Genomic DNA, 25742 nt, shown 5'->3' with positions numbered 1-25742 from the left:
TGTGACCCTCTAGAATGGTGCATTGGTGGAGTGTTAAGGACAGCTTAGACAAATACTTCATGTGCTATTTCTTTGAAAGACATTATTCTTTAGGAGCATTACACCAACTCTCACAATAATGAGATTTAAAAACATCACCCAGCCTCATCAAAAATAATTGGATTTCTTCAGTTTTATTTTTGTTGGAATGTTTTGTATCCTCATCCTTTCCAGAATGGTGCACCAAAAAATAGTTTATTTTCCATGTTTTTGTACATAAACATGGTTCTCATTTGATAACCATTGTTATTCAAAGTTTGATTTATGGGTATTTAAGGCATCTGAAGAATCACACAGAACAGAAAGTGTATGGTAATAAACTATAGGGGTGTGCGAAATGGGCCCTATTCGATTCGGATTCGGCCCAGATCAGGGACAGCAATTTGATTTGTTGACTTGGAGCACTATTCCCAATTCGATTTGGCCAAATCTGAATCTGAAAATTCAAAGCTGATTTGAAGAATCAGAGATTTGGATGTAGACACAGCTTTAAACATTTTTTCTACATACCGCTAGGTACCAGCATGGCTTGTGAATGCTGCAATGCTGGGGCACATGGAACGTCCCACAGGAGTGTGTGTGGGGGCCTCCATGTGTTCGGTGGCGAACCTGGAAGTGGACCAGAAGTACTTCTGGTTCACTTCCAGATCTGATGGGGAGTACACAGGGCGGCCCCCAACACACCTCTTTCCTTGGTGATTGGCCTCAGGGGGACCCTGGGTGCCCCCTGAAATCCAGGAGGCACCAGGCGCTGAGCCAGGGGGGCGCAGGTGGCCCCACACCATGCGCTCCCTGGCAGACCTGGAAGTGGACTGGAAGTGCTTCTGGTCCACTTCTGGGTCTGTTGCTGAGGGTGCTGGGGAGCCCCCCATGCTTCTGTGGGACACTCCATGCGCCCCAGCATCACAGTGTTCACGAGCCACCTGGTACCTAGAGGTATGTAAAAAAAACTTAAAGCTATGTCTATGTCTGAATTGCTGAATCTTTCTGAATCTCTCCAAATTGATTTGGAGGGTTCCAACTGAATTTGGAGAGATTAAAGAGTCCTCTAATTCGAGTTGGATTCAGAGATTTGGCCACCAAATCAGGCTGAATCTCTGCCGAATCAATTCAGGGACCAAAGCTTTGCACAGCCCTAATAAACTACACCTACTGAACAACCAGTTTTGATTGTAAAGCTCCTCACTTAAGGTCTCTTGCATTTTTGTGGGGGTCTCCAGCATAACTAGCCACACATCTGGAGTTACCCAAATGAATAATTTGAATGTTCTAGAACGTTTGTCCTCACTCTCTTCCAGGCTGTGACTCCAATTCCTCTGCTGCAAAATAAAAGGTGATGTAACTCCTGTTCTCTCAATTTACATTCTTCAGTGGTGAAAAAGGAATCAGAACAATGAATCTGCCAGTCAGACTTAATGGAGCATAATGGCTATTGACTGTATAGCTACTGGTGTATATTAAGCCTGTACCACATAGCAATGCAAACTTTATGATATTCTGCATCTAGCTTCTCCATCATATAATGACATAACTTTTCACCATACATTTCAGCTCCCTGACAGTAGCATATGACTTACCTTTTGACCCTTAGACTGTTAGGTCATAAACCAATTTTTCCTTTAAGATAACTCCATACAATAGAAAATGTAAGTCATAGTCATAACTCCAATTGAAAAAATATGCTTTAGAGAACAATATGTCGAGAAAGAACACAAATTATTAAAAGGACATTTTTTTGCTATCCATGTTATTCATTTCAGCAGTACACTTTTGAAATACACTAGTATTTCAGTATAAAATGTTTGGCAGTTACAGTCTGACGGGGTATGTGCATCTTACACATAGACCATTGAGTCCAATGCTTTTGCATAATAGGCTTTTGTGGGCTATAATCTATGCTATCATAGATTTCTTAGAAATTATTTGTCAACTAGATTTTTGCTATTCTGCCTTCCTATTTTTAACCCTTTAAAAATTCCCCAAACTAGCAAGCAAAATCCCTAACTTCATCTGACTGGCAATATTTTCTCCAGGACAGGGGTAGCTAACTTGCAGCATGTGTACCACAAGTGACATAAGCACCCTTTGTGTGTTGTGTGTGGCAAATCAGGGAACGTGTGGAGAGAATAGCAGCAGATAGGACAGGGAGCATAGCCGAGCAGCAAGGGAATGGAATTGGAGAAGTATTTGATGAGGATGCAGGGCTTACCCTGTGGCATGCCTGCCAAAAAGATTGCGTGTATACCGCCCCCTTCCCCCATCTCCCCCCTTCCTCCACACACACTGCTCTAGGATATACTTGTGGCTTCTTCTTTGATGTTATTATCTGTCACAACAATTACAGGTCTACAACTAATCACTAATTCCATTAGGAGATATACAGAAGCATTATTTAAGACAACAGACAAATTTATTCCAGGCAACAGAGGTTTGCAAGTCAAATTCTTAGCTATGTATTCAACAAAGACAAACTGTAAGAGATTGGTAAAGGGAATACTAAGGCCACTTTGGAAATGTTTAAAAGGACATAAAAACTAAAATGAAAAGGGAGATACAAATTATTCAAATGCAACCAATTGCCATGGTTCTATAGTTAAGAATGCCACAGAATCCCATGCAAATGAGAAGCCTAAGTCTGAGTCCAAAGTTTGGCAACTTGATAACTAATCTGGTGGGGTGGGGCAAGGAAAGGAACAAACTACTATTTATTCTGGAGGCAGACATCTCTCTCTCTCCTCAGACTAAGTCCCTATAACACAGGGTCTATGTATATATGAATTTTAGAGTACAACGGAAAATGGGCTGTCAAGCTGCTTGGAGCATTTACCAAGAATGAAAACAAAATTTATGCTTAGTAGGTTTATTTAGTCTAGAGAAGAGAAGACTGAAAGAGGTTTTAATAGTGGCCTTCAATTACCTGAAGTGGGGTTACAAAGAGGATGGAGCTAGACTGTTCTCAGTGGTGGCAGATGACAGAACAAGGAGCAATGATCTCAAGTTGTAGCAAGGGACGTTTAGGCTAGATATTAAGAAGAACTTTCTCACTAGGAGGGTAGTAAAATACTGGTTACCCAGAGAGGTTGTGGAATCTCCATCATTGGAGGTTTTTAAGACCCCGCTAGACAAAGCCTTGACTGGGATGATCTGGTTGGGGATGGCCCTGCTTTGAGCAGAGGGCTGAACTAGATGACCTCCTGAGGTCCCTCCCAATCCTAATTTTCTATGATTCTATAAGAGGGTAGAGCAGGAGTAGGCAACTTTTTCAGCTGTGGGCCAGAATGGGGAATAGGGGCAAGTAACCTTCTCCACCTGGGTCAGAGGAGGACAGTAGGGAGATAGGACTCTGCTGCTGCTGCAGTCTGTCTCCCTGAAGGCATGAACAGAGTGCCCACAACTGGCATTCATCCATATGGTAGCACAGGGAAAGCTTCTGTAGGTGACCCTGCTGCCAAAACTCCTCATTCATGAGCTGAATCCAAAAGTTCTGTGGGCCAGATCTGGCTTGTGGGCCATAGGTTGCCAACTTCTGAAGTACAGTAATGGAAAATTGTTTCCTTTATACTCTCTATACATGATGAATAGGTTAATTCTTGTTTCAACACAACTCCAGACAACAGATTGAACTGATGCAAAGTTACAAAGTTTACAAAGCATTAAGTCCAATCAGAATTTTTGAGGGTGGGAATTCAGTGTATTTGTTAATGCATCTGGAAACTGGCTAGTTGCTACCATGTAAGGCTCAGGATGGTGAAACCAGCTGGAGAGGGCTTTGTGACACAAGACTGAGCATCGAAGACAAAAGAAATATGGTAAATAAACCTCTGAGTCTACTGCACTGAACAGGCAGTATTATTATACTGCTTAGCAGTTTTGGGTATCAAAAAGAAAGAGAGTAAAGTTTTGTTTTTCATTTTAAAAAATGGAACACAAAAGAAGCTAGAATAGAGAGATATTGAAAGTCTCAAAGCAAAGTAAATTCAACTAGGTCAAAATATCTAAACAATCCATGAGCTAGTTAAGACCAGAAAACTCCATAATTTTTTCACCCTGTTTGAAAATAGGTTGCAACATAGTTTTTAACTGCTATTGAGAAGAGACTTGAGTACATACACCCTGCCTGTTATTTTTTAGTTTCGTTTCAGGTGGCAATAGCCTCTGCTTTCATGTAAGCTGACCTCTTTTGAATTGTCTTATTTGGCTCTTGGACTTCATATATTGTAAACACTAGGTTTCACTTTTTGCCCTTCTCTTTGAGACACACTGGTTCTATGGGTTTGATCCAAGTATCTAATGTACTAGCTGCATTCCCCACTTCCATTATCTTGTTGCCTATTCTGTGACACAACCTAGTTAATTTTTTGACCTTTCTCTACTCCCGTCTCTCTCTCTGATCTGCGCTTCTTTTGGTTGCAGGTCTTTTCAATAGCTTTCATTTCTTTGAACTTAGGTTTTTCCTCATGACCTATTACATTTGTGATTTCACTGATGCTTCTTATGTAATATTCAAAAAGGCTTAAGATATGCCAAGTGTTTTAAAGGTAAGCTGCAGAGCATTCTTTTATTAAAAGAACAGGTTTAATGTTAGATGTTGAATGCCCTAAATAAACAGGCTCAAAGGAGCTTTCACGATATTAAATAATTCAAAACAAGCAGTTTATATTCTCTTGTAAGTTCAAAGAAGTGACAGTGATCAATTTCTTTTTGCTAAGAAGGAAAAAAGGAGAATAAAGACAGAGAAAGAAAGGAGAAATGTTTCCCATTTAAAGGAGTCCCACAAATTGGAAGACTACCCTCTATTTCTTAATTAAGACACTGAAAAATATAAATGTAGCCAATACCATTACTGTTAACTTCCTATGTTCTCTCATGCTTTTGAAGTCTCTACAGTGGTCATCATGAAAATATGAACACTTGTGACTAGCACCAAAACCTGTCAGAATGAGAAAATCTGCGGTAACTATTTGGAAATGGTTAACAAATGTTGATTTCCACTGACATTTATTATTGATTGAAAAATAGAAAATGAAATCTATGGAAAATATAAATATATACTTTTGTTTGCATTAGCTTGTAAAATGGATAAAAATGGAACAGGAAATAGCTATAGTAGGTGTAAATATATGCAACTTTTAAAATGTATATTCAAAACCTGTTAAGTGTGCTTTAGAAAATATGTAACTCTCCAACAAAAGGACTGATAGCTTCCCCTCCTCCAAGTCTAGGAGCCTATAGACTTCTAAATAAAGGGCATCTAATTTTCAGAGATATGGTGTGTCTGTAACCCAAATTGAAATTATTGGGACCAGTACCCATTGTAGTAACTCTGTAAATCAGGCTCTTTTTAATAATCAAGCTTTACAAGTGTTGATCTAATTATTAAAGGCAAGGTTAATTTCAGGGGTCAGTTTATTTGTATTTGAAAAACATAAAAAGATGTCCCTCCCAGGTATAGGTCCCAGAACAAGTATCACTACTAGTGCAGCCTTTAGCTCTCGGAGATCAACAGTTAAACAGAATCACACCCCAAGCTCCTTCTCCAGTTCCATAGGAACCTTCTCCACTCCATATATACCAGCACTCCCCAACCAACTGACAAAAACATGAGTTTTTCAGCATACTCATTATGTCACCAGATTCTGGTAACTGCAGGGAATGAGTGAATTCCAACGTCATGGACAACCCTTTGGAAGTAGAAGCTGAAGTTCACAAAGTAGCATTGTTAACTTAACATAACTTTGGCAGGATGGCAGAAAAAGAAATCTCCCTCTCAAGCAGGGGGTTCCAAATCTGTTTCAGGTTCCTAAGTCAGAACCAACCTGTTCAGCTGAAACCCAGGAACAGCCAATGCAATTAATAAGCATATGTTTCATGGGAATAAAGCTAGCTACTCCACATAATGAGTAGATTATGGTGCTGTGCACCAACTTTTGCTTCTAGATGGATTGCAGAATGCAATGTATTAGTACAGTACAGAGGTGACAATGGTGTGTATCACTGAGTTAATTGCTAGGAGTCCCAGTGCTAGGGGCTTAACAATCTTTCTTCAACTTTTCATTCTCATGGTCTTTATAACACATGGCAGGCCAAAAACTTGTCTTACATTTCTCAGAGAGCTAAAATTATAACTGAATGCAATATCTAACTGTTTACAATACCACCTATAAACTAATATTTTTACAGTGGGCTATGACCCAGGGCTTGATACTTGACTATTGTATTTAGTAGCAGTATGTTGATAGTAAAAAAACTTTATTAAGCACCTCTTCTAAGGTCTCAGTACTGTTAGTATGATACTCAAATCTATGTTTCTGTTTCAGTTGACATGCAGAGAGTAGTTTCAGTTCTGTCAACTTGTCGGACATCAAATCTTGAATGTCAGTCAATACACACAAACTTAATTCAGAAGAGACTGAGATATTGCTTCTTGTATCTAAACATTGTTTAAAGCCATTAGATATGCCTGCAATCCCCTTTGATGGAAATCAAATGGCTCTGAATCTTGAACAAAGAGTCTGGAGGTCATGCTTTGCCCTTGGAAAGGCATATAGCCTTTCTTTAGCGTCCGACACTGTATTTTAAGAGGCATTTTGGGCTTTGTTCCTGTTCTCTTACATTTCGGTTACATGGAGCTTTATTACAACTAATTTTTTCTAGCACAATATAAAACTGCTTGTTTGTCCAATCGCCTTTTCTATATGGTACAAAAAAGGTAAAATCCTGATGCCAGGTTACTGAAGGAAAAACAAAGTCTAAATGTATTACATCAGACCTTAAACTACCACAGTGGTTATCTATTAAACAATGGATTGTTTGTGGATGGGATGGAACCATGTACTCATAGCTGTTTGGTTCACACAAATACTAGTCCTGTTGCTGCACTGTGCTGGAGATAAGACTTGCAGTCTTGTCTTTGCCCTTGGCCTACACAAACTCTTCTATTACTTTGCTTTCTCTCCCTCGGGAGGACAGAGATCAGATTCTCTCTAGAATGTCAGTTAGTTTATACCCTCAGATAAAACAGTCAAAACAAAGTTCACATAAAACAAGTCTTTACTAGTAGTTTAGAGAAGGGCAAGATGACAGAAATAAAAAGATGTTATATGGCAAATGCCTGAAAGGAAGATAAGGGAACAGCCTGCTAAAATATCGCTACCCTTCAGTGTGTACAGCTTTTTACCTGATCCACTGAGTGACAGAAAAACCTTAGTTCTGCTGCAACTCAGAGGTGTGTCTCTGTCTTTCCCTGTCAAATCTGTGAGTGTGACACACAGCAAGAATGTGAAGCATACCTTGCAAACCATCTCCATGCATAGATCTTTTTGCTTTGATGTAAAGTGGTCACAAATTGTACTCCACACCAAGGGCTGACTAAGACTTTCTGTCCTTTAAGTCAGGACAATACATGAGAATAAAACAACCCTCTTTCCCTTAGAAACATATTTACATATGATTCAATTCTGATACCTTCTTTATAATAATTATTTTCTCATTTAACATCAGGATCTGATGCCTTCAAATGAATACACCTATTGTTCCCTAAGCACCTAAGCAAACAAAATTTCATGCATATAATTTAATGAATTGGCCCTTTGTAGAACCAAAAATCCATATTTTATAAATGCCAATTTCAAGTGAAGTAAATAGGTCACTATTTCTGCTTCCTTATACAGCATAGTTTCTGGGTAAGTGTTTGATAACACATGAATCAGAAAAAAAAAACAGGTACACAAGGTGAGATTAAAACTGGGCAAATTTGTTACAAGTTGTCATACCTCCTCCTATGGCATATTAGTTTCAAGCCCATAACACATAGAAGACTTATTTCTGAAAACTTTATATTCCTGGGCACAGACTAAGATTTGATGTGATAAACCAGATTACTGATAGAATCTCAAATGGCAAAAGGCACTTGTAGAATAAGTTTTTTAAATTCTTGCTGATAAGTGGGGAAAGAAAAATAATTTGTATTTCAAAATAAAAGTTAAGGTAAGTTTTATTTGTTTGGTGAATAATAATAATCCATATATAGTGTATTAATATGCATCTTCAAAGTGCCTTGTAAGTATGAACTCAGGTAGGCAGGCATTATTCTTATTTTTGTAATTGGTTTAGTATTGTCATTATTCTGCTACTGGTATGTTGATTTTTTTTTGACTGAAAATCATGATAAATAGATATTATAGTATAAACAAGTAAACTTTGCTTTTATGTATTCTTAAAGCAGACTGGGACTTAAATAGCATATAACTTTCTAACCTAGCTTTCTTTATGTCTCCACATAACAAAAAAGGAATGGCAGGTGGAATTCATTAGGACCTCTGTTCTTCTCTGCCCTGTGTTTGTAGCTATAGTTATACAGCTCCTTTTTCCTTTTGCATACATAAAATAGAAGGTAGCATCCACACAAGGGAAAATATTTTCAGTGTAGAAATAAACCTGACAAGTTCTTCAGCAAATTAAAATGTAGTAAGAGATCTTGCCTAAATGAATACACATTAGTATGAATTCACTTATAGTAATATCCTACGTGAATGACAAACATAATTAAATACAAATGATTTTGTATTCCATTCTTTTCTAACAGATTTGATGAGGTTTTTTCCTAATGTAACTGAATAGCGCAGCTTCCCTTGATCGCTATGGATTAACATAAGCATAGGTTTAGACTGTATCATTTAACTATCAGTTTATTAAAGATGCATCTCTTGTTCTCTCATGGAAATGAAGGCCATTATCAACTGCCTCTGTGAGTTAATTTTGTAACAGATTACAATGTAGATCCATATAACGCATTACTGTAATGAGGGGTTTCCAGTGCTCCTCAACACACACTACAGGCCTGTGAGAACTTATCAGTTCTTATTTAAATAAACCACCAAATTATTTTCCATAGCTACAAGCTAAAACTACTTTTACTTGTTTATTTAGAATTATGCATGAAGCAGTACTAAAGATTAGTTGCATTAATATTGATGATAACATCTTAAGTAGAGGTTTGTGTTTGGTCTACAACCTGCAGATGGCTATATCTGTTTGGTAAAAGCTACAAATACAGCAGAGTTCAATCAAGATGTGATTATTTTAACCAGCAAGCCCTATGACCATGACAATTAAATATTAAGAAAATCAACAAACACAAAGCAAAATTCAGGCTACAAGGCAAGAGCAAACAAGCAGCAACAACAATGTGAAATGAAGCAGTCAGCCCAGTATCACAGAAACAGGATACCAGACATATGAAGCAGTTGAATTCCATTGGGTGAGCTAGTTATTTTCTGCTTAAATTACCCAATCATTGAACACTGCTGCAAAGATCCTATTTATAGGTTCAGCGCTTGCTTTCAATCCTTGCCTGGCACAGATCTTGCTATGTTGGTTTAAAAAAAACCCAATAACAAAAACCTTTCTGGTTCAGGGTTACACAAGTTGTCATCTGCAAATGCACATTTGTGTTAAGCAGGTGTTTGACCAAGTCAGACACAGGTGCACTCATACATCACATATGCTAGTGGTTTCACTTTCAGCAGTTAATAAGCAGTACCTTATAAACAGAATGCCTTATTTCTCTTGTTTTTTGTAGTCAAGACTCATAGATAAGTAGCCAAGAGAAGAACTGAGTATTCATTTCACATAGTAGCATAAGAAGGAACTAAAAACTAGAATCACAGTCAACTGTTTGAGAAAGCTCCCAAATCAAATTATTCAAGAAGTCTACCAAGAATTGTGAGCTGGTACCTCAAGTACTTCAAGCTGTTTCCTTGGAAGTCCTGATTTCGCTCTGTGAGCCCAGAGGTGTACATTAAGCTTGTGATAGCAACTGAAGTTACCCCAATGCTGTCTGGAGAAAAAACCTATGCTCTTAAGCTAGCTGGAAGTTCAAGGCATTCTCTGAACAGGAACTGGCAAAATGACAGCAAAGTTCTTCATGAAAACACTGCACAATACTGAACACAAGATGTTTGGAATATGCTATGTAGTGGTGAGAATTCGGGAATGGATCTCATAGCATCAGCATTATTAACAGAGAGAGTAGAAGAGAAGCATTTCATTGAAAATGGCTCCTAGTAGGAAGTGGGCAAACCATAGAAAGAGCCTTAAATTGCTTTTGCAATACTTTAATTCTAACAAGTGCCAGAGTGAAGCTTTGACCTGAAATTGCCAAATGTACAGATGTAGCTTGTATGAAATAAGAGCTAGTTTATAGTGAACTCACATATCTCAGAGGCAATGTGGTTTTATGGTCTGAACAAAGGAGTCTTATGACATAACCCCAGCTTTGGGAATTTTTTCTCCCATGTCCATAGGCAAGTGAGTAAATTCTAAGATAAGCAGGGAAGACGACATAATACGGCATGTGTAACAATGATACGAGTTGTGAAAGTCATGGCTGCTAGCTTCAGCATAGGGGTTCTCAGAGGCTAGTAAGAACCAGACAGAGGTAGGGGCTAGCAGACTGGTTTGAAAAAAGGTCAAGAAGAAGCAGGCTTGTCAATGTGTAAGAGAACATGCAAATCCTAGACAGGCAGTATAAGTGATCTAAGGGGCCTAAAAAAAGAGAGTAGCAGAGATCTGACTGTCCACTGCTTTGCATCCTGACCCTCATTCACATCTATTTGGCATAAGCATAAATGAGCACACAAGGTTTGAGGCACTGGAGTATTACAACTCTGAGAAGAATAGTAAAGCGAACATAGGGAAGAGAAAGAGCAGTCAAAAACAGTGGTTATCAAAGAGCCCTTAACTGTGAATTTGCTTAGAAGAAGCTGCCTATAGCAACAAAGGCAACGGAGGTTGGAAAGGAACTGAGCAGTTGTTTCATCTCAAGGTGAAAAAAGGTATGGGTGATTTTTAGAAGAGCCACCTGAGAAATTAAACTGAAGGGAAAACTAAAAAGCATGGAAAATCTTTATGAAAAGGCCAGTTATGATTGCACTATCAGTCCATCTTTGGGCTGAGCTGTGAAATCATTTAAAATATATTAATTTATATAAGCTAAGAATCTGGTGTAATATGTATGGGCTTATATTCTGTTTTTAAATCTTCTGTCCCTTTTCTGTTTGCCAGGCATACTCATATTTTATGGGAACTCAGAAGGCCTGCAATTTGGGACAGATTTAGTTTATATAGTTTTGTAGCACTTGTTTTCAACTGAATACTAAGCCTGGCAAGGTACCAGGCATCCATAATAGCTTGATATGACACAAAAGCCTGGTGAGCCAGTGTGGGTTAGTTGCATAAATATGATATAATTATTCAAGCCAAATATAGCACTGAAATAATTGTCTCTCACCAACACCATTTTTAAAAAAATGAGTTTCACTATCATACTGTTCTCTTTCTCTTTTTTTAGAAGGATATACATTATCTTTATTTTCACATCTTGAATTCACTGTAGTTGAAAATCCTTTTGCCTTGTTCTTGCTGTCAAGGAAAGCACAGTATCATTAGTGCTGCAATTATTTCTGATTTTAGGAGTATGAGAAAGAAAGGTACAGATAAAAAGGGAAAGGGTAGTTTTAGATTATGACTGGGAAAACAAGAATAATCCTCATATAAATGAATGTATTTTTCTCAGTTGTCATAGTTATGAGTCCCCATGTATTAACAAATGGAAAATAACACACTCATTACAGCCAATCTAAACTAATCCCAATGTGATGACTGCCAGTAGCAAACCTGCCAAGACGTGCAGATTCTCAGTGTGATCACATAGATTTCATTGGTCACAAACAGAGAAAAGCACATGATTATATTTAAATGATGATAGTACTGCCAGCACTGCTGTACCTGGGAATCACAGTTCATGCTACAAAATAGCAGAATATCACACCTGGAAGTTGACAGGTGTTCACTTGAATTTCTGAAAGTTTCTAAAGCCAAACCATTGTGTTGCTGAAAAGAATGATGGAGCCTTGAAGTCTTGACATATGGTATAGCTTTTCTGGCATATTTGTCTTGAATGGAGTGTGACGTGAAAAAATGGTATGTCTTTTCTTGATCTTAGTAAGCGCATTTGTTCCAAGATCTTATCATGCTTGTGTTTGTTGATTGAGGAGGCTCAACACCACAAATACAATGGTAATCACTTATAGAATATGACTTGCTAGTTTTTAGGCTTGCTGAAATGCACAGATCTTCATCCCAACACTGTTATTGGGAACATCTTAGTTAAGTTTCTGGCTTAACTGTGTCTTGCTCTTTCCTGTTAATAAGATTTCATAACACCTGAGGTTTATGTGAAAGCAAGATTTGCCAGTTCTTAACCCACCTTAACTGTTCAAATTGCCCAAAAAGGATAAGTAATTTAACTAATATATCCCTTAAGCAACAATTAGTGGTATCAGTTTTTCATATATATTTTATAATATAATATATATATTTTATATATTTATATATTTTATAATTCTATTTATATATTATAATTCTATTAACATTGCTGAAGGCCTTTTTAAAAATACATTCAGGTACATACAAAAAAGGTTTTACTCACAGAAACAAAGAAAAGCATGGTAACATATGACAATCTGACTGACATTTGTTGTCGACTCTGTTGACTCCACAGAGAGTGGTTGGTATTCTCTTCTGAACATGCATGCACATGAAGGTGTAACATGGCAAGACAACTGGCTTTACGAGGTAATATTAGTCCCACCGAAGCCAATGACAAATGATTCTGGATCCAGTCCCGTGAGATTCTGGGAACAAAATAAAGGAAAGATTAGGAAGACTGAACATTACCAGGGATCCAGGTTTTCTGTTTGCCATGGAAAAATGAGGCAAAACATGGATTTTCTCCTTTAAAGGAGAAAATTGTGGGGAACCATGGGTTTCTCCTTGCAGGCTGGCAGAGTTCCAGCCTGCAAGGGGCTACTTGGGGCAGTGGGAAGCAGGATGCAGGGGGCACCATGTGCATGTGTGTGTGCACACATGCATGTGGCAGACAGACAGTGTGATGGAGAGCAGCTCCTGCAGCTCCCTCCAGGTAAATCTATAGGGGGGAGCATAGACAAAGTCGGGTGGCGGGAGGGTATAGGTGATGTGTCGGGGGCATGTGCCCCTGCCAAGATTTCTATACCTACAGTGGGGCATGGGGCAGCAGCCTGGTTGGACCAGCTCTGGGCAAAAGCTGCCTCTGCGGCCCAGCTGGCAGGACCTAGTGTGGGAGGAAGTGCCACATTGACGTGGATGCCACAAAGCCAGGGAGTGGGACGGGGCACAGATAGCTGCAGCTGGACCTGCCTTCTGGTGAGCAAAGGGTGTAGGAAGCGCTCTGATTTTCCATGATAAAAAAAAACAAAATACAAAGCCCAAATATATAGAATTAATTTTATTATAACGGTTGAGGTATTGGTAGACATCCAAATTGCTTTAAAATTACAAATATATTAATAAAGCGTTGTGTACAACTGATACCTATATATATGGTGGTGTTTCATTTTAATCGTGGAAAAATATGGGTTTGGGGGTTTTGATCAGAGAATTTTGGATTTTTAAATAGAGAAAGTCAGGATCCCTGGAAATTACTTTTGCACTGTATAAATATAGTTCCATTATATCTTATTTGCGTGATTCTCTTGGCACAACAGAGCAAATTAAATCTCTAGAACCTTATATTGCTTCTGTGGGATTAGATCAATTTGTTACTTAAACAGAAACTTTTGCTCTCTGGTTTTCCTTTCTTTGTTTAATGCTTTAAATAGGAATATTTTAAGAATTGTACTTTGAAGAGCTTTATTATGATGTACCTTAAAAAACCAATGGTGGCTTAGGATCTTGGTGTAAAAAAGCTACTGGAATTTTAGATAATTAGGTAAATAAACTGTTATAGATGAGTGATATTGACTGAACCAAACAAATAAATGCACAGTTAGGGAAGGAGTTTCATGCAGATGAGACTGATAGCAATGGATTGTCATTTTATGATGTACTTGGAACCATTCAAGTTCATGGATCATTGACCCTATATAATGTAAAAGGCTCCATCAGTGCCATTACAGTCTGCTAGGTCAATGTAATTCCCCACAAAGCAATAACAAAATGTGCTAAAAATCTATGGGAAATTTCAAATGAAAGAAATCTGCATGTACAACCATAAATTTTCCTGGAAAAATTAGAAACAGAAGTTGGTAGGTAAATGATGAGGTAAGAGAAATCAAAACTTTAGTTAAAATGAATGTATTGTTAATTTATAAGAGCATGATAACAGTATCAAAATTATGTCTGTCTACATATATTTAGAATTTAACCAGAATTGTAATTTGTCTATGTTAAAAGAATTAAAATTAACTCTTCTGCTCAGAGCATACATGCCATAGCAGTGTTTTAAGTTTGAAACAGTTTCCCTTTGAGTGTTAGAACCAGTTTACAAAACCTTAAAAAGAGAGATTTAGACATTTTATGTAAAAATATTGGATGCTTTCAATCTATTGCAGTAAAAAGTAGGTGCCCTGAAAAAAAAAGGATTTTTAATTTATTCTTCATGCATTTTTAATTTATTTTTAATAAAGAACATGTGGGCAAAGGAAGTTTATCCCAGATTACCTAATGAGGATTTATTTCCTTTAAAACTGTTTTTGCAGTCTTGCCTTTAAGCAAAGTATACATACTCCCTGAGCTTATGCAAACTCTCTTATATGATGTTGGTGGGGATTGGGTAAAACAATGTGTTCATTTGAAAATAAGTCAGTGTGAAGGCCTCCCTCATACTATAAATGCAGTCAATTACTTTCAAATCTGTTAGCAAGAATTTTTCTGTTCAATCTTTTGAGTACATGTTGCCTGAGGTGTCTTAACCCACATGTCAATAGGGCAGCCAATTCTAACCAATTCTTAGATTTGGACAAAAACTGAATTGCTTAATCTCCTTTGGAGCAAACAAATGCTATTCAAAATTTAAGGGATACTGGGTGATAAACCAAATAGCTACTTACCTATATATGTAGGTTAAATTCGTGGATATTAAGAAATTTCCTGGAACATTCAAACTCATAACCAACAGCACAAAGAAGAAAAACATGTCAGGGAGGGAAAATGTCAGTGAGAATGAGAATTTAACTGAGATATGGAAAGTGGTGATATACATCTGTTTCAAATCCCTACTGTAAATTTCTGAACTTTTGACTCAGTATTTAAAAAAACACTTTTTTGGGTAAGATTTGGGACTTTGGATCAGTGTAATATTTTGTTTTTTGGGCACTTTTATACGTGATGATGTCACCATGTACTTGTGATGAAAATTTCCCTTTGTGTTGCTTAATGGCATCGCACTTTATAGTTATGTGAGTTTTTTGAGTTTTAAATGACTTTGTATCATCACAAATGAAACCACATCCAGAAGTAGTTTAATTTGCAATGTTACAACTTGGAAAGTTGCAGTCATTAATCTGTCAGCTCGGCCCCTGCCTGCAGTAGAGGCAGGCAGGCTCCACGGAAAAAAGGATTGGGCCCCTCACCACCTCTGCCTTTAGCAGGCACCTGAAGCCACCAGAACATCTGATGCCACCCCAGAATGGGCTGGCTTGCCCCTGGGGCAGCATGGAGAGGCAAAAGGAGGGTGGCTGGGTGTGCTGGAGGCACAATGCAACAGGGATGGTGCACAGGGCTCTGGAAGTCTGGGCAGGCTCAGGGAAGAGTTGGATCAGGTGCCTTTGAGCTAGGGCAGCACCTGGCCCACTAGCACCCCAGACGGCCAGCACCCTTTCAATTTAGGGGGCATAGAATGCAACCCTGAAGGACTAAAGCCCTGTCACATGTACAAGCACCCTTTGATGTTAAAAAAAATCTAGGGGTGCATGATAGAGATTTTTTGGGCTGATATCGATGGCTGACTTTTAACGAGCCATATCGGCCAATACCGATCTGATTGTCAGTATGTGGTCCAGCAGCTTGGAGAGCAGCATATGGTTGTTAAGTCTGTTGTGGAGGAAGTGGCTAGGGGGGAAGAGATATGGGGAGGCAGATCAAAGCCCCTGTGGTGAGCAAGGAAGTTGGGCAGGGGCTGGGGCAGGGGCAGGAACAGGAGCAGGCACTGCCCAGCCAGGGTGGGGAAAGGTGTGGAATGGAGTTGTGGCTAGTCCATGCAGCTAGTCCAGGAGGGGAGGTGGCTCTCACTGCTGTACACATCCCAGGAGGGCATGGGGGCATGCCGCCTGGATCTGAGTGTGGGGCCAGGGTGGGATGCTGCTGGAGGATGGGGATGGGGCTGGCACTGGGCTCTTCCAAGCAGGGGGGCTGAGCCAGGCTACACTCAGAGCAGGCCGCAGCAGTGCTGGGAGGGGGGCTATGGCAAATTTTGGTGTGGCTATAGCCCCCCACACAGCCCCCCTCCCAGTGCCAACCTGTCAATCCTGAGTGCAGCACTGGCCAAGCCCCTGTGAGGAAAAGCCTGGCACCACCCCCAGCCCTAGCCCACAGTGGGAGCCCACTCTAGCCTTGCCTACAGATCCATGGAGCACACAACCCCCATGCCCTCCAGGGGTGTGCTTAGCAATGGGAGCCATCCTCCTCATTCCCCCGGATGAGCCACTTGTGGCTTCATCCCATGCCCTGCCCCACCCCGGGCTGGGCAGCACCTGATCTTGTCCCAGCCCCACTCCTCCCTCACTATCAGGGCCTTGATCTGCTTCCTCCTCCATACCCCTCCCCCCACAATAGACTTACCATCCAGATCCTGCTTTCCACACTGCTGGGCTGTGCTCCTGGCTGCCTACATGCTGCACTGCAGCTGCACATGCATGGGGCATTTATCAATGACATTATTGGCCACATCAGCCAAAAAAACCCAATTGCCAGTAATGTCAATTGTCCTTATATCAGTGCTGATATGATAGGGGACTGATGCACCTCAAAAAAATCAGATTAACAACACACATTATTTTTCTTCTCTTTGTGTAGTCAAACATGTCAGACTCTATTGACTTCATACTCCCAGAGCTCCGTATTTCTAAAGCCAGCTGAAGAGAAAAAAATGATTCTTCAATATTTGACTTCTCTGAACCTAGTATATCTCACTTCCTTGAGCCTTCTCTTTCCCAAGAGAGGCAAGGAGAATGTTGAGGCAGCCTTCTGGCTGCCAACATGATTAAAATGCAACTCCAATGAACTACACCTTTCAGCACCCACCATACTATCTGAATTAGGGCTGAATAAAGGCATATCTGCCAAGAATTCCATAGTTTCATAGTAGCTTAGGTCAGGAGGGACCTGAACGGATCATCTAGCTTGACCCCCTCCCAGGCAGGAATGAATGCTGGATTCACAAGACCCCAGACAGGTGATCATCCAACCTCCTCTTGAATTTGCCCAAGGTAGGGGCGAGAACCACTTCCCTGGGAAGTTGGTTCCAGATTTTGGCCACCCTAACTGTAAAATATTGTCTTCTGATCTCTAATCTAAACCTATTCTCCATCAGCTTATTACCATTCTTCCTTGTCACCCCAGGTGGTGCTGGGGTGAAAAGGGCTCTACCTATTTGCTGTTGATCTCTCCTGATGAGTTTGTAGGCAGACACCAGGTCCCCCCTCGGCCTCCTCTTGCTGAGGCTGTACAGGTTCAGGTCCCTCAGTCTCTTCTTGTACGGCCTGTCCTGCTGCCCTCTCACCAAGTGTGTGGCCCTCCTCTGAACTCTGTCCAGGCTGGTCACATCCCTGTTGAAGTGCAGCACCCAGTACTGGATGCAGTACTCCAACTGCGGCTTGACCAGTCGCATAAAGGGGGAGTATCACCTCTCTGGACCAGCTTGGGATGCATGACAAGGTATAGCTGGCCTTGCTGGCTGCAGTCTGGCATTGGCAGCTCATGTTCATCTTGGAATCCATAAAACATGTTTGTTCTTGTTTTATTGCAAAAGAAAGAAAATAGACTTGGGCTTTTTGGGCAGGTAGGACAAAGTTCAAGTGGTTCTTTAGTATGAGTAGAAGCATTTGGTGCTTCTGGTTTATCTCAAGCTACACATACTTTGAAATGATCTGTCCTATCCTCTTTCATTCTTGGATCATGAACAATATATTCAGATGGCAGCATCGTATTAGCTTCTTAAATTTAGAACTGAAAATACATGTTGGACAGTTACAGCATGATCCTGGACTTTTTTCTGGTCTCCTGCTGCTCACACTATATCATAACATACTGTAAGTTGCAGCTAATTTTGTCACTAAAATAACCTCTACTGTATTTTGACTTCCATTGTAAACAGCTTGTTCAATAGCAAAGGACAAATAAACATCTGTTCTCCCCATTGGTACTTTCAAATGGGATAATTATTTATTCTGCACCGACTGCTGCTATTTCTAAAGTGTAATTTGATGGACATAAAACCAGTGACACTTTAAAGTAGAAGTGATGACAGTAGCAGGAGAAGTATCATGTTTCTTTAACTTAGGTGCTGAACCAAAAGAAGCTGCCAAGCCTCTGAGACTGGGACTCGTAAGACTGTATGGTAGCTTCTTTTTTGTTTGAGTTTTATGTTCAGTCAACCTGTTATTTCTTAGAGCAAATCCTGTCACATGGCAGGCTTCATAAGGTTGAGGTTAATTGTGAGGAGTGGACAACAGTATACTGCGGAAGCACAGTTCAGAAAATCCAAAGAAAAACATATAATGTTTATAATTGAGAATTTTAAAGTGATGTTGTCAATCAGTGTCATGAATATATATTTTTGTAAAGGAAAACACAGAGGGTTTTAATAAAACATAATATGAATAAAAATGCTTTCATCAGTTAAAAAAAAAAATAAAACACTCAATACATATTTGGTTTGGGTTTTAGTTTCCTGCAATGTAGGAAGTCCAAACCCAGTAGTATTGTGCTGTTATAAAACAAGTGAAAAGGAAAATGACTACAAATAGAAGGGTGTGTACAGACATATGAGGAGGTTATGGGAGGTTAGACTGAGGTAAAATTGGTCACCTGATCTAGGGCTAGCAGAGGTGGCTTAGGGGTACAGGGAAGGTGGGTTTTGCAGAAGGGATGGGAAGATCGGGGGCAAGTGAGGTCCATGGGGTGATTGAGGCAGATAGGGTCTATGAAAGGTATGGGGGAATCAGGAGGGCAGTCATGGTCTGTAGGAGGTTGGAGGGGTCTGGGAGAGTTTGGTGGGATCAGGGGAGTTTGTGGGGTTAATGGGAGAGGGAGATTTGGGGGATCTCTCCTTCATCCTCCAGGACCAGGGGCTATTTTAATGAACAGCCCCCTGGGATACCAGTGCCCCTCTGGAGCATCCCAACTCCCCCTCCCCACACCCCAACTTACTTCCTCAGCTCCTGGCACTGGTGAATGCTGGTAAAACTAGCACAGCAGCTTGTGGAATGGAGGGGTTGGTGCGCTCAGGGGAGGCTGGTTGCTCCACAGTAGGGAAGGGCTGTCTAGGTTTGGGGGTAATGGGCTGGGGGGACTAAAAATAGCCCAGTGCCAGGGGAGATCAGGATAGTTAGATCAGTGTAAAAATGGCCAACCCAGTCTAAATTAAGTGTACCTCAGAGGAAGGGCTAACTTATATTGGGTCAGCCATTTTTAGACCCGCCTTACTGTCCTGAACTTCTGTTCAATTTGCGCTTAGATCGACTTAACCCAGTTAGATTGGGTGGCCGTTTTTAATGTGATCTAACCTCCTTGTAACCTCCCCAAATGTCTGTACCTAGCTAAAATAAAACAAAATAAAATAAAATAAATCTAGGTTTGTTGTCCAAGCTGATGGATATGCCAAGATGAAACTCAGCACATGGAAAGGATATAACACTTTAAAAAAAGAGATTTCTGTTGACAATATCCCTTTAAATGTGATTTAGTGATTTAGTCTTGATTTTAGGCTGATTTTTTAATTTCTAAACTATCTCTCAGCTATGACAATGCTGATAAATGTCTAATGTGAAGTAAAGCAGAAAACAAATATTGTGGCTAAATTTCTAGTGTTCTTACACTAAGGAGTATAAGTAGTGTTCTGTAAGTCATCGCATTGATTTCACTGGAGCTATTTGAGGAGTGATGTGCTACTCAGCAAAAATGTCAGAATCTGCCTGTTAATAATTTGCAGGTAGAAGTTTGGAATTTCTCTGGCATTTACTTTACTTAAGGTCAATATATTCTGTGTCACCCCATTAACCATACTACAGTCACAAAAGGTGAAAATGAGGTTACTGTTTGGTCCTAATAGGATCAATTAATCAAAACTATCTAGTCTGTAGGTCTTATCTAGAGTTCACTGACTTCAAAAGCAAGTGCCTCTCAAATTTCAGTAGTGTTGTGGTGTTTTGAGTTGGATTTAAAATATAAAGGTGTTGACAGTAAGAGAGATGGAACCAGATCCTCAGCTGGTGAAAATGAAGCTGCACCTGTTTCTACCAGCTGAGGATCTGGCTCATGAAAATTAACTGAGATACCATCTGATCCAGGGTGCCAACCTTTTTAGCAGGTGTTCGATCTCCAAATGCCACTCTGATACTATTCTGCTGCTTTGCTTTCTGGTTTCTGCCCTATCTGCTGCAGTACTGCCTGCTACATGCTACACACAGAGGCTGCCTATGCCTAGGGTGACCCTGCATCCAGATTTGGCCGGGACAGTCCTGGATTTTGGAGGTTGGTCCCAGCCAGCTGGTGAAAATTAAAATAAGTGTCCTAGGTGTGGGGTGCAGGGTGCAGGGCAGGGAGGCAGAGCAGCACAAGCTGTGAAATAGGAAGTCCTAGGAGACAGCAAAATTGCCCTAAAATAAGTTAGCTTAATTAGTGGAATGACCATTAAAAGGGGAGATGATTGTTAACACCTGTGAAGTAAAGAACAATAAGTCATCAACAGGCCTTTGACTCCATTAGCTGGCTGAATAGTAATACCAGAGCTTCCCCATGATGTCCTGCCCCTGCCTCTGCCTCTGCCTGCAGCAGTGCTGCTGTCTTGAGGGGGTAGGAGGTGGTTTCCCAGATTTCACATTGTCCTATATGGTCAACCTATCCATGCCCCATGTTAGCTAGGCCTGATCTAATATTTGTTGGTTTGGGAATGGAATCAGAATTCCCCATTTTATGTTAACCCCTGAATTTTTAAGAATTCAAAAAGTCCTTGCAATAATATTAAAAAACACAATAAAATGCAAATAAGCAGTCCCGCTTCAGAAATATTAGGCAAGGAGATTTTAATGATAAAGACAGAAGACAAACATTCATATGGGACCTGACTTTTTTCTGTTATTTTTTCCTGTTACTGGCAGGACACCATCAATATGCCTCTCAGTAGGTTCATTTTAATTTAGTACTTGCTACTGTTTGTCACTATTTGCAAAGACACAGAAACCACTAACTTGTCTATAAGGGATGGAAGCAATACAATGCCCATTTTTTAGGCAGAGCTTCTTGGGAAGGTCAGCCTGAAAATAGAAAGTGAGATTCCCTGACTGTTCTTCTTTAGTCCTTTTTTCAGGAAAGGGAATCTATTTATCTATTTATCTGGAAAACTGTTCATTCAGGGTTATTAAACTTAGGCGTGTAACTATCATTTTATAGACTTTCCATAGCCAAAGACAACTCTAACATGAATACTTCAAGGGTAGGGACAGATATTACATATAAACCAGTTTAAGTGATCAGAAACTGGTTTAAACCTGTAACAACAGAAGTTCAGTGCAAATAAACCAGTTTAATAATGGCTGAAACCGGTTTGAGATAAACCTGGTTGAATGTAGTATCAAACTTAACTGATTTGGCTCAAACCAGTTTATGTAATATCTGTCCCACACCCCTTGCTGGCTTGAGATAAACCAAACACCTCCAGCATCCCAGCATGCTCTCTGGGCTGGGAGGGGCTCTCTGGTCCACAGCAGGGCAGGCTGCTCCCCCAGACTCCCTCTCAGCACTCCCTGCTAAGCAGGAATTCCCCCCTCCCCTCTCCCTTGCTGAGAGGTATCTGTATATTAGCTAGTACACCACATGCTGGCTCCAGTCCATGCTATGACAAAGACAGAATCAACAGGTAAAAGGTAATGTCTCTGTGCTGTTTTCTTAACGGGGAGATAACCACTGAGGTAGGGGTGATAAACTCTGTTATCATTTCTCTTCTGGGCTAATCAGAGTGTCTTGCTGGGGCCTGGCCATACCCGCCCCCCCCAGCTTAATTCTGTGGAAGGGAAGGGAGGGTTGCTCTAGCACCCCTGGGCTTCTAGCCTGAGCTACTGCAGGCATGTGCCTGCATTTCTGGAATGAAAAGGGAATATCTAGCCACCTCCAAATCAGTTCAAGCTTTGCAGGTTAGACTAACCTGCAAAGATGGAATCAATTCAGGCTCAGTCTTTTTGAATGTCTGTCCCTAGCCCAAAAAATACCATTACTTATAATCTTAGACAGCTTTTTTTTCTCTTAGTGGCTGCTGCCCACCTTTAGTGATTACATTTAGCAACAATAACACGACACTGTGTCCAATGTCAGAATCAGTGTAATTGGGTGGAAAGTACTGATAATGAGACCTCATTCCAATTAGGGAGATACAGCACAGAACTTACTGGATCAGCAAAATGTGTCAGGAACATTTCAAGGACACTCTGGAATCCAGTGCAGAGGTGCTTTCACACATACAAAGATTTCCTTTCCTATAAACCCTTAGGCTTTCAAATGACTAAGCTAGTTCAATATTAATGTCAAACTTAAAAGTAAAATGCTCAAGAATAGAAATCTTAAGATTCCTGAAACAACATTAATTTGGTCATGTTGCACACTTAGATATCTGTTTATGTGTTGCACAGAATATACAGGATGTCATCATTGCCTGAGGAAATGAATGTGATAATTTCCTAACTTCTAAATTTCAAATCTGTGCAATTTTAACATTTTTTGGCATTCAACTTATCTTTCCTCTTAAAAGGAAGAGAATCTGAGATTGAGAAGGTTAGCAGTTAAATTTTCCCAAGTTGGCACCACAGCTACTCTTTGCTTAATGTCATAGTTACGTTCTTGAACAATGGGACTTTAAGCAAAACAATGTTAAGTGAATCCAATTTCCCTATAAGACTTACTGTAAAGGGGGGTGGGTTAAGTTCCAGGCAAACTTTATTTCACCAGACAAAAGACATTATATACCCTGGTCTGCAACCCCTTGCCCCCACTACCCTGTGCTGCAGCCTCAGGCGGGGTGGCTTCCCACGGCCACATGCACTCCCAGGGGGCAGGGAGGACCCTCGCCTCCCAGATCATTACACGGGACAGGTGTGGGCTCCTGCCCTGGAACCTCCACAGCCCTGCAGTGGCTGGGGCTTCCCTGCACAGGGATCTGCTCACTGCTGTGAGCTCCCCTCCTCCCCCCACTGCTCTGGCGATATACCTGCTGCTGCTTTGAAGGGTACAGCCCTGCGCTGTTGCCCTCACTGCAGCCCCACGCACAGGAGGCACATTGCCAGGGCACTGTAAGGTGAGCAGAGGAGATGAGACCCCCACGCAGCTCCTCTGTTCCCGCCACTCTGGGTCATGGGGGAGGGAAGCAGGATGGCAGGGAACAGCTGCGAGCAGCTTCTTGGTGCAGGCCTGCTGTTCCCTGACACCCTGCTTCCCTCCCACATGACCCAGCACTAGGTCCCCAACAGAGGACCTGTATCGGTCCTCACCCTGCGCTGCCCTGGTGATGTGCCTCCTGCATATGGGGCTACAGTGAGGTCAGTGGCCTAAGGCTGCACCCCTCAATGAAGTGGCAGATGCAAGGGGCACGTTACCTGGGCAGTGGGGGGGGAGCTTTCAGAGGTGAGGAGATCCCTGCATGGCCCCACTGTCCCCAGCCATACTGGGTCATGCCTGCAGGGTGGTGGAGGTTCTAGGACAGGGAAGCTGGACAGGAGCTCATGCCCACAGCCTGCCCCATGTACAGATCTGGGGGCATGGGCACTTCCTGCTCCCCAGAAGTATGCAGAGCAGTGGGGAGCTGGCCCTCCCTTCCCACAGACCAGCTACCCATGGCCCCATCCTGCTCCCTGATGGGGCTCTGTAGCTAGTCATTGTGGCCCCAGGCCCCAAACCTCACCCTGCTGGGTACCAGCCCCAGCACTAGCCCCAGCCCTGCCCAGTTCCCTCCCTACAGGGGCCTCAATCCAACCCTTCCTCCCCACATACATACTGGAGCTGCTCTGCAGGCTGCCTGGGGACACATGAATGTCCATGCATGTGGCATCTCCAATCTCATCACCTTCCTCCTCCTCCCTTCCAGCTAACTGCAAAATGACAAAATCCATTGGTTTCTCTTGTAAAATGAGTCATATGAGTTTGCCTCTGGTAAGAGGTACAATCCTTGGTTTAATCCATTTTTCCAGTGGCCAAATAATGTTTCATAGATTTCATAGACATTAGGGCTGGAAGGGACCTCGGGAGATCATCGAGTCCAGCCCCCTGCCCAAAGGCCAGGAAGTCAGCTGGGGTCATAGGATCCCAGCAAGATAAGCATCCAATTTGCTCTTGAAGGTGTTCAATGTAGGTGCTTGAACCACCTCCACTGGCAGACTGTTCCAGACCTTGGGGGCTCGGACAGTAAAGAAATTCTTCCTTATGTCCAGCCTGAAACAGTCTTGCAGGAGTTTGTGACCGTTCGACCTTGTCATCCCTTGGGGCGCTCTGGTGAACAAACGTTCCCCCAGAGCCTGCTGGTCACACCTGATAAACTTATAGGTGGCCATCAGATCACCCCTGAGCCTGCGCTTTTCCAGGCTAAAGAGTCCCATGGCTCTCAGCCTGTCATCGTAAGATCTGTTTTCCTGACCTCTGATCATGTGTGTGGCTCTCCTCTGGACTGTCTCAAGCTTCTCCACATCCTTTTTGAATTGTGGAGCCCAAAACTGGACGCAGTACTCCAGCTGCGGCCTCACCAAGGCCGAGTACAAGGGGAGAATGACGTCCCGGGATTTGCTCGAGAAGCATCTAAGGATGCAAGTCAGCGTTTTGGTCGCTTTACTAGCCGCAGCATCGCATCGCAGGCTCATGTTCATCTTGTGGTCAATGATGACCCCCAAGTCTTTTTCTTCTGTAGTGCTAACCAACGTAGCACTGCCGAGCCTATAAGGATGCTGCAGGTTTTTCCTCCCAAGGTGGAGAACCTTGCATTTTTCGGTGTTAAACACCATGAGGTTCTCGTCTGCCCATTTGCTGAGCTTGTCCAGGTCAGCCTGGATCACCCGCCTATCTTCTGGCGTGGATGCTTTGCCCCAAAGTTTGGTGTCATCGGCAAACTTGGCCAGTCCACTCCTGACTCCAATGTCCACATCGTTAATGAAGATGTTGAACAGTATGGGTCCCAGGACAGAGCCTTGAGGGACTCCACTGGTCACAGGGCACCATGATGAGTGACTGCCATCAATCACAACCCTCTGGGTCCGACCACGAAGCCAATTCCCCAGCCAGCGGATCGTGGTGGAGCCAAGGCCACAACTGGGCAGTTTGGCCAAGAAGTGATCATGGGATACCAGATCAAAAGCTTTTTTGAAGTCAAGATATATGACATCAATCTCTTCTCCCTTGTCCAGGTGATAAGTCACCTGGTCATAGAAGGAAATGAGATTGGTCAAACAAGACCTACCCGCAACAAACCCGTGCTGGCTATCCCTTAGAATGTTAGCCTGGGCCAGTCCATCAAGGATGGCCTCCTTAATAAACTTTTCTAAGATCTTCCCCAGGATACAAGTCAGGCTAATGGGCCTGTAGTTAGCCGGATCCACTCTCCTCCCTTTCTTGAAGATTGGCACCACATTGGC

The 25742-nt window shown here is 41.6% G+C and overlaps 1 long non-coding RNA gene across 3 annotated transcripts in view; it reads right to left on the bottom strand.

Annotated features, from left to right (window-relative positions):
• Positions 1-25742, bottom strand: part of LOC149867404 (uncharacterized) — a 115780-nt gene that overhangs the window by 72035 nt on the left and 18003 nt on the right. For all 3 annotated transcript variants that reach the window (XR_016442030.1, XR_016442031.1, XR_016442029.1), the window contains exon 2: positions 12530-12734. This is a non-coding gene — a long non-coding RNA (uncharacterized LOC149867404). The remainder of the gene's footprint in view (positions 1-12529; positions 12735-25742) is intronic.

This window comes from Crocodylus siamensis, chromosome 4, assembly GCF_052110815.1.
Source record: "Crocodylus siamensis isolate JL-2025a chromosome 4, ASM5211081v1, whole genome shotgun sequence".
Classification (NCBI taxonomy): Eukaryota; Metazoa; Chordata; order Crocodylia; family Crocodylidae; genus Crocodylus; species Crocodylus siamensis.
This window is presented reverse-complemented; position numbering and strand designations above follow the sequence as displayed.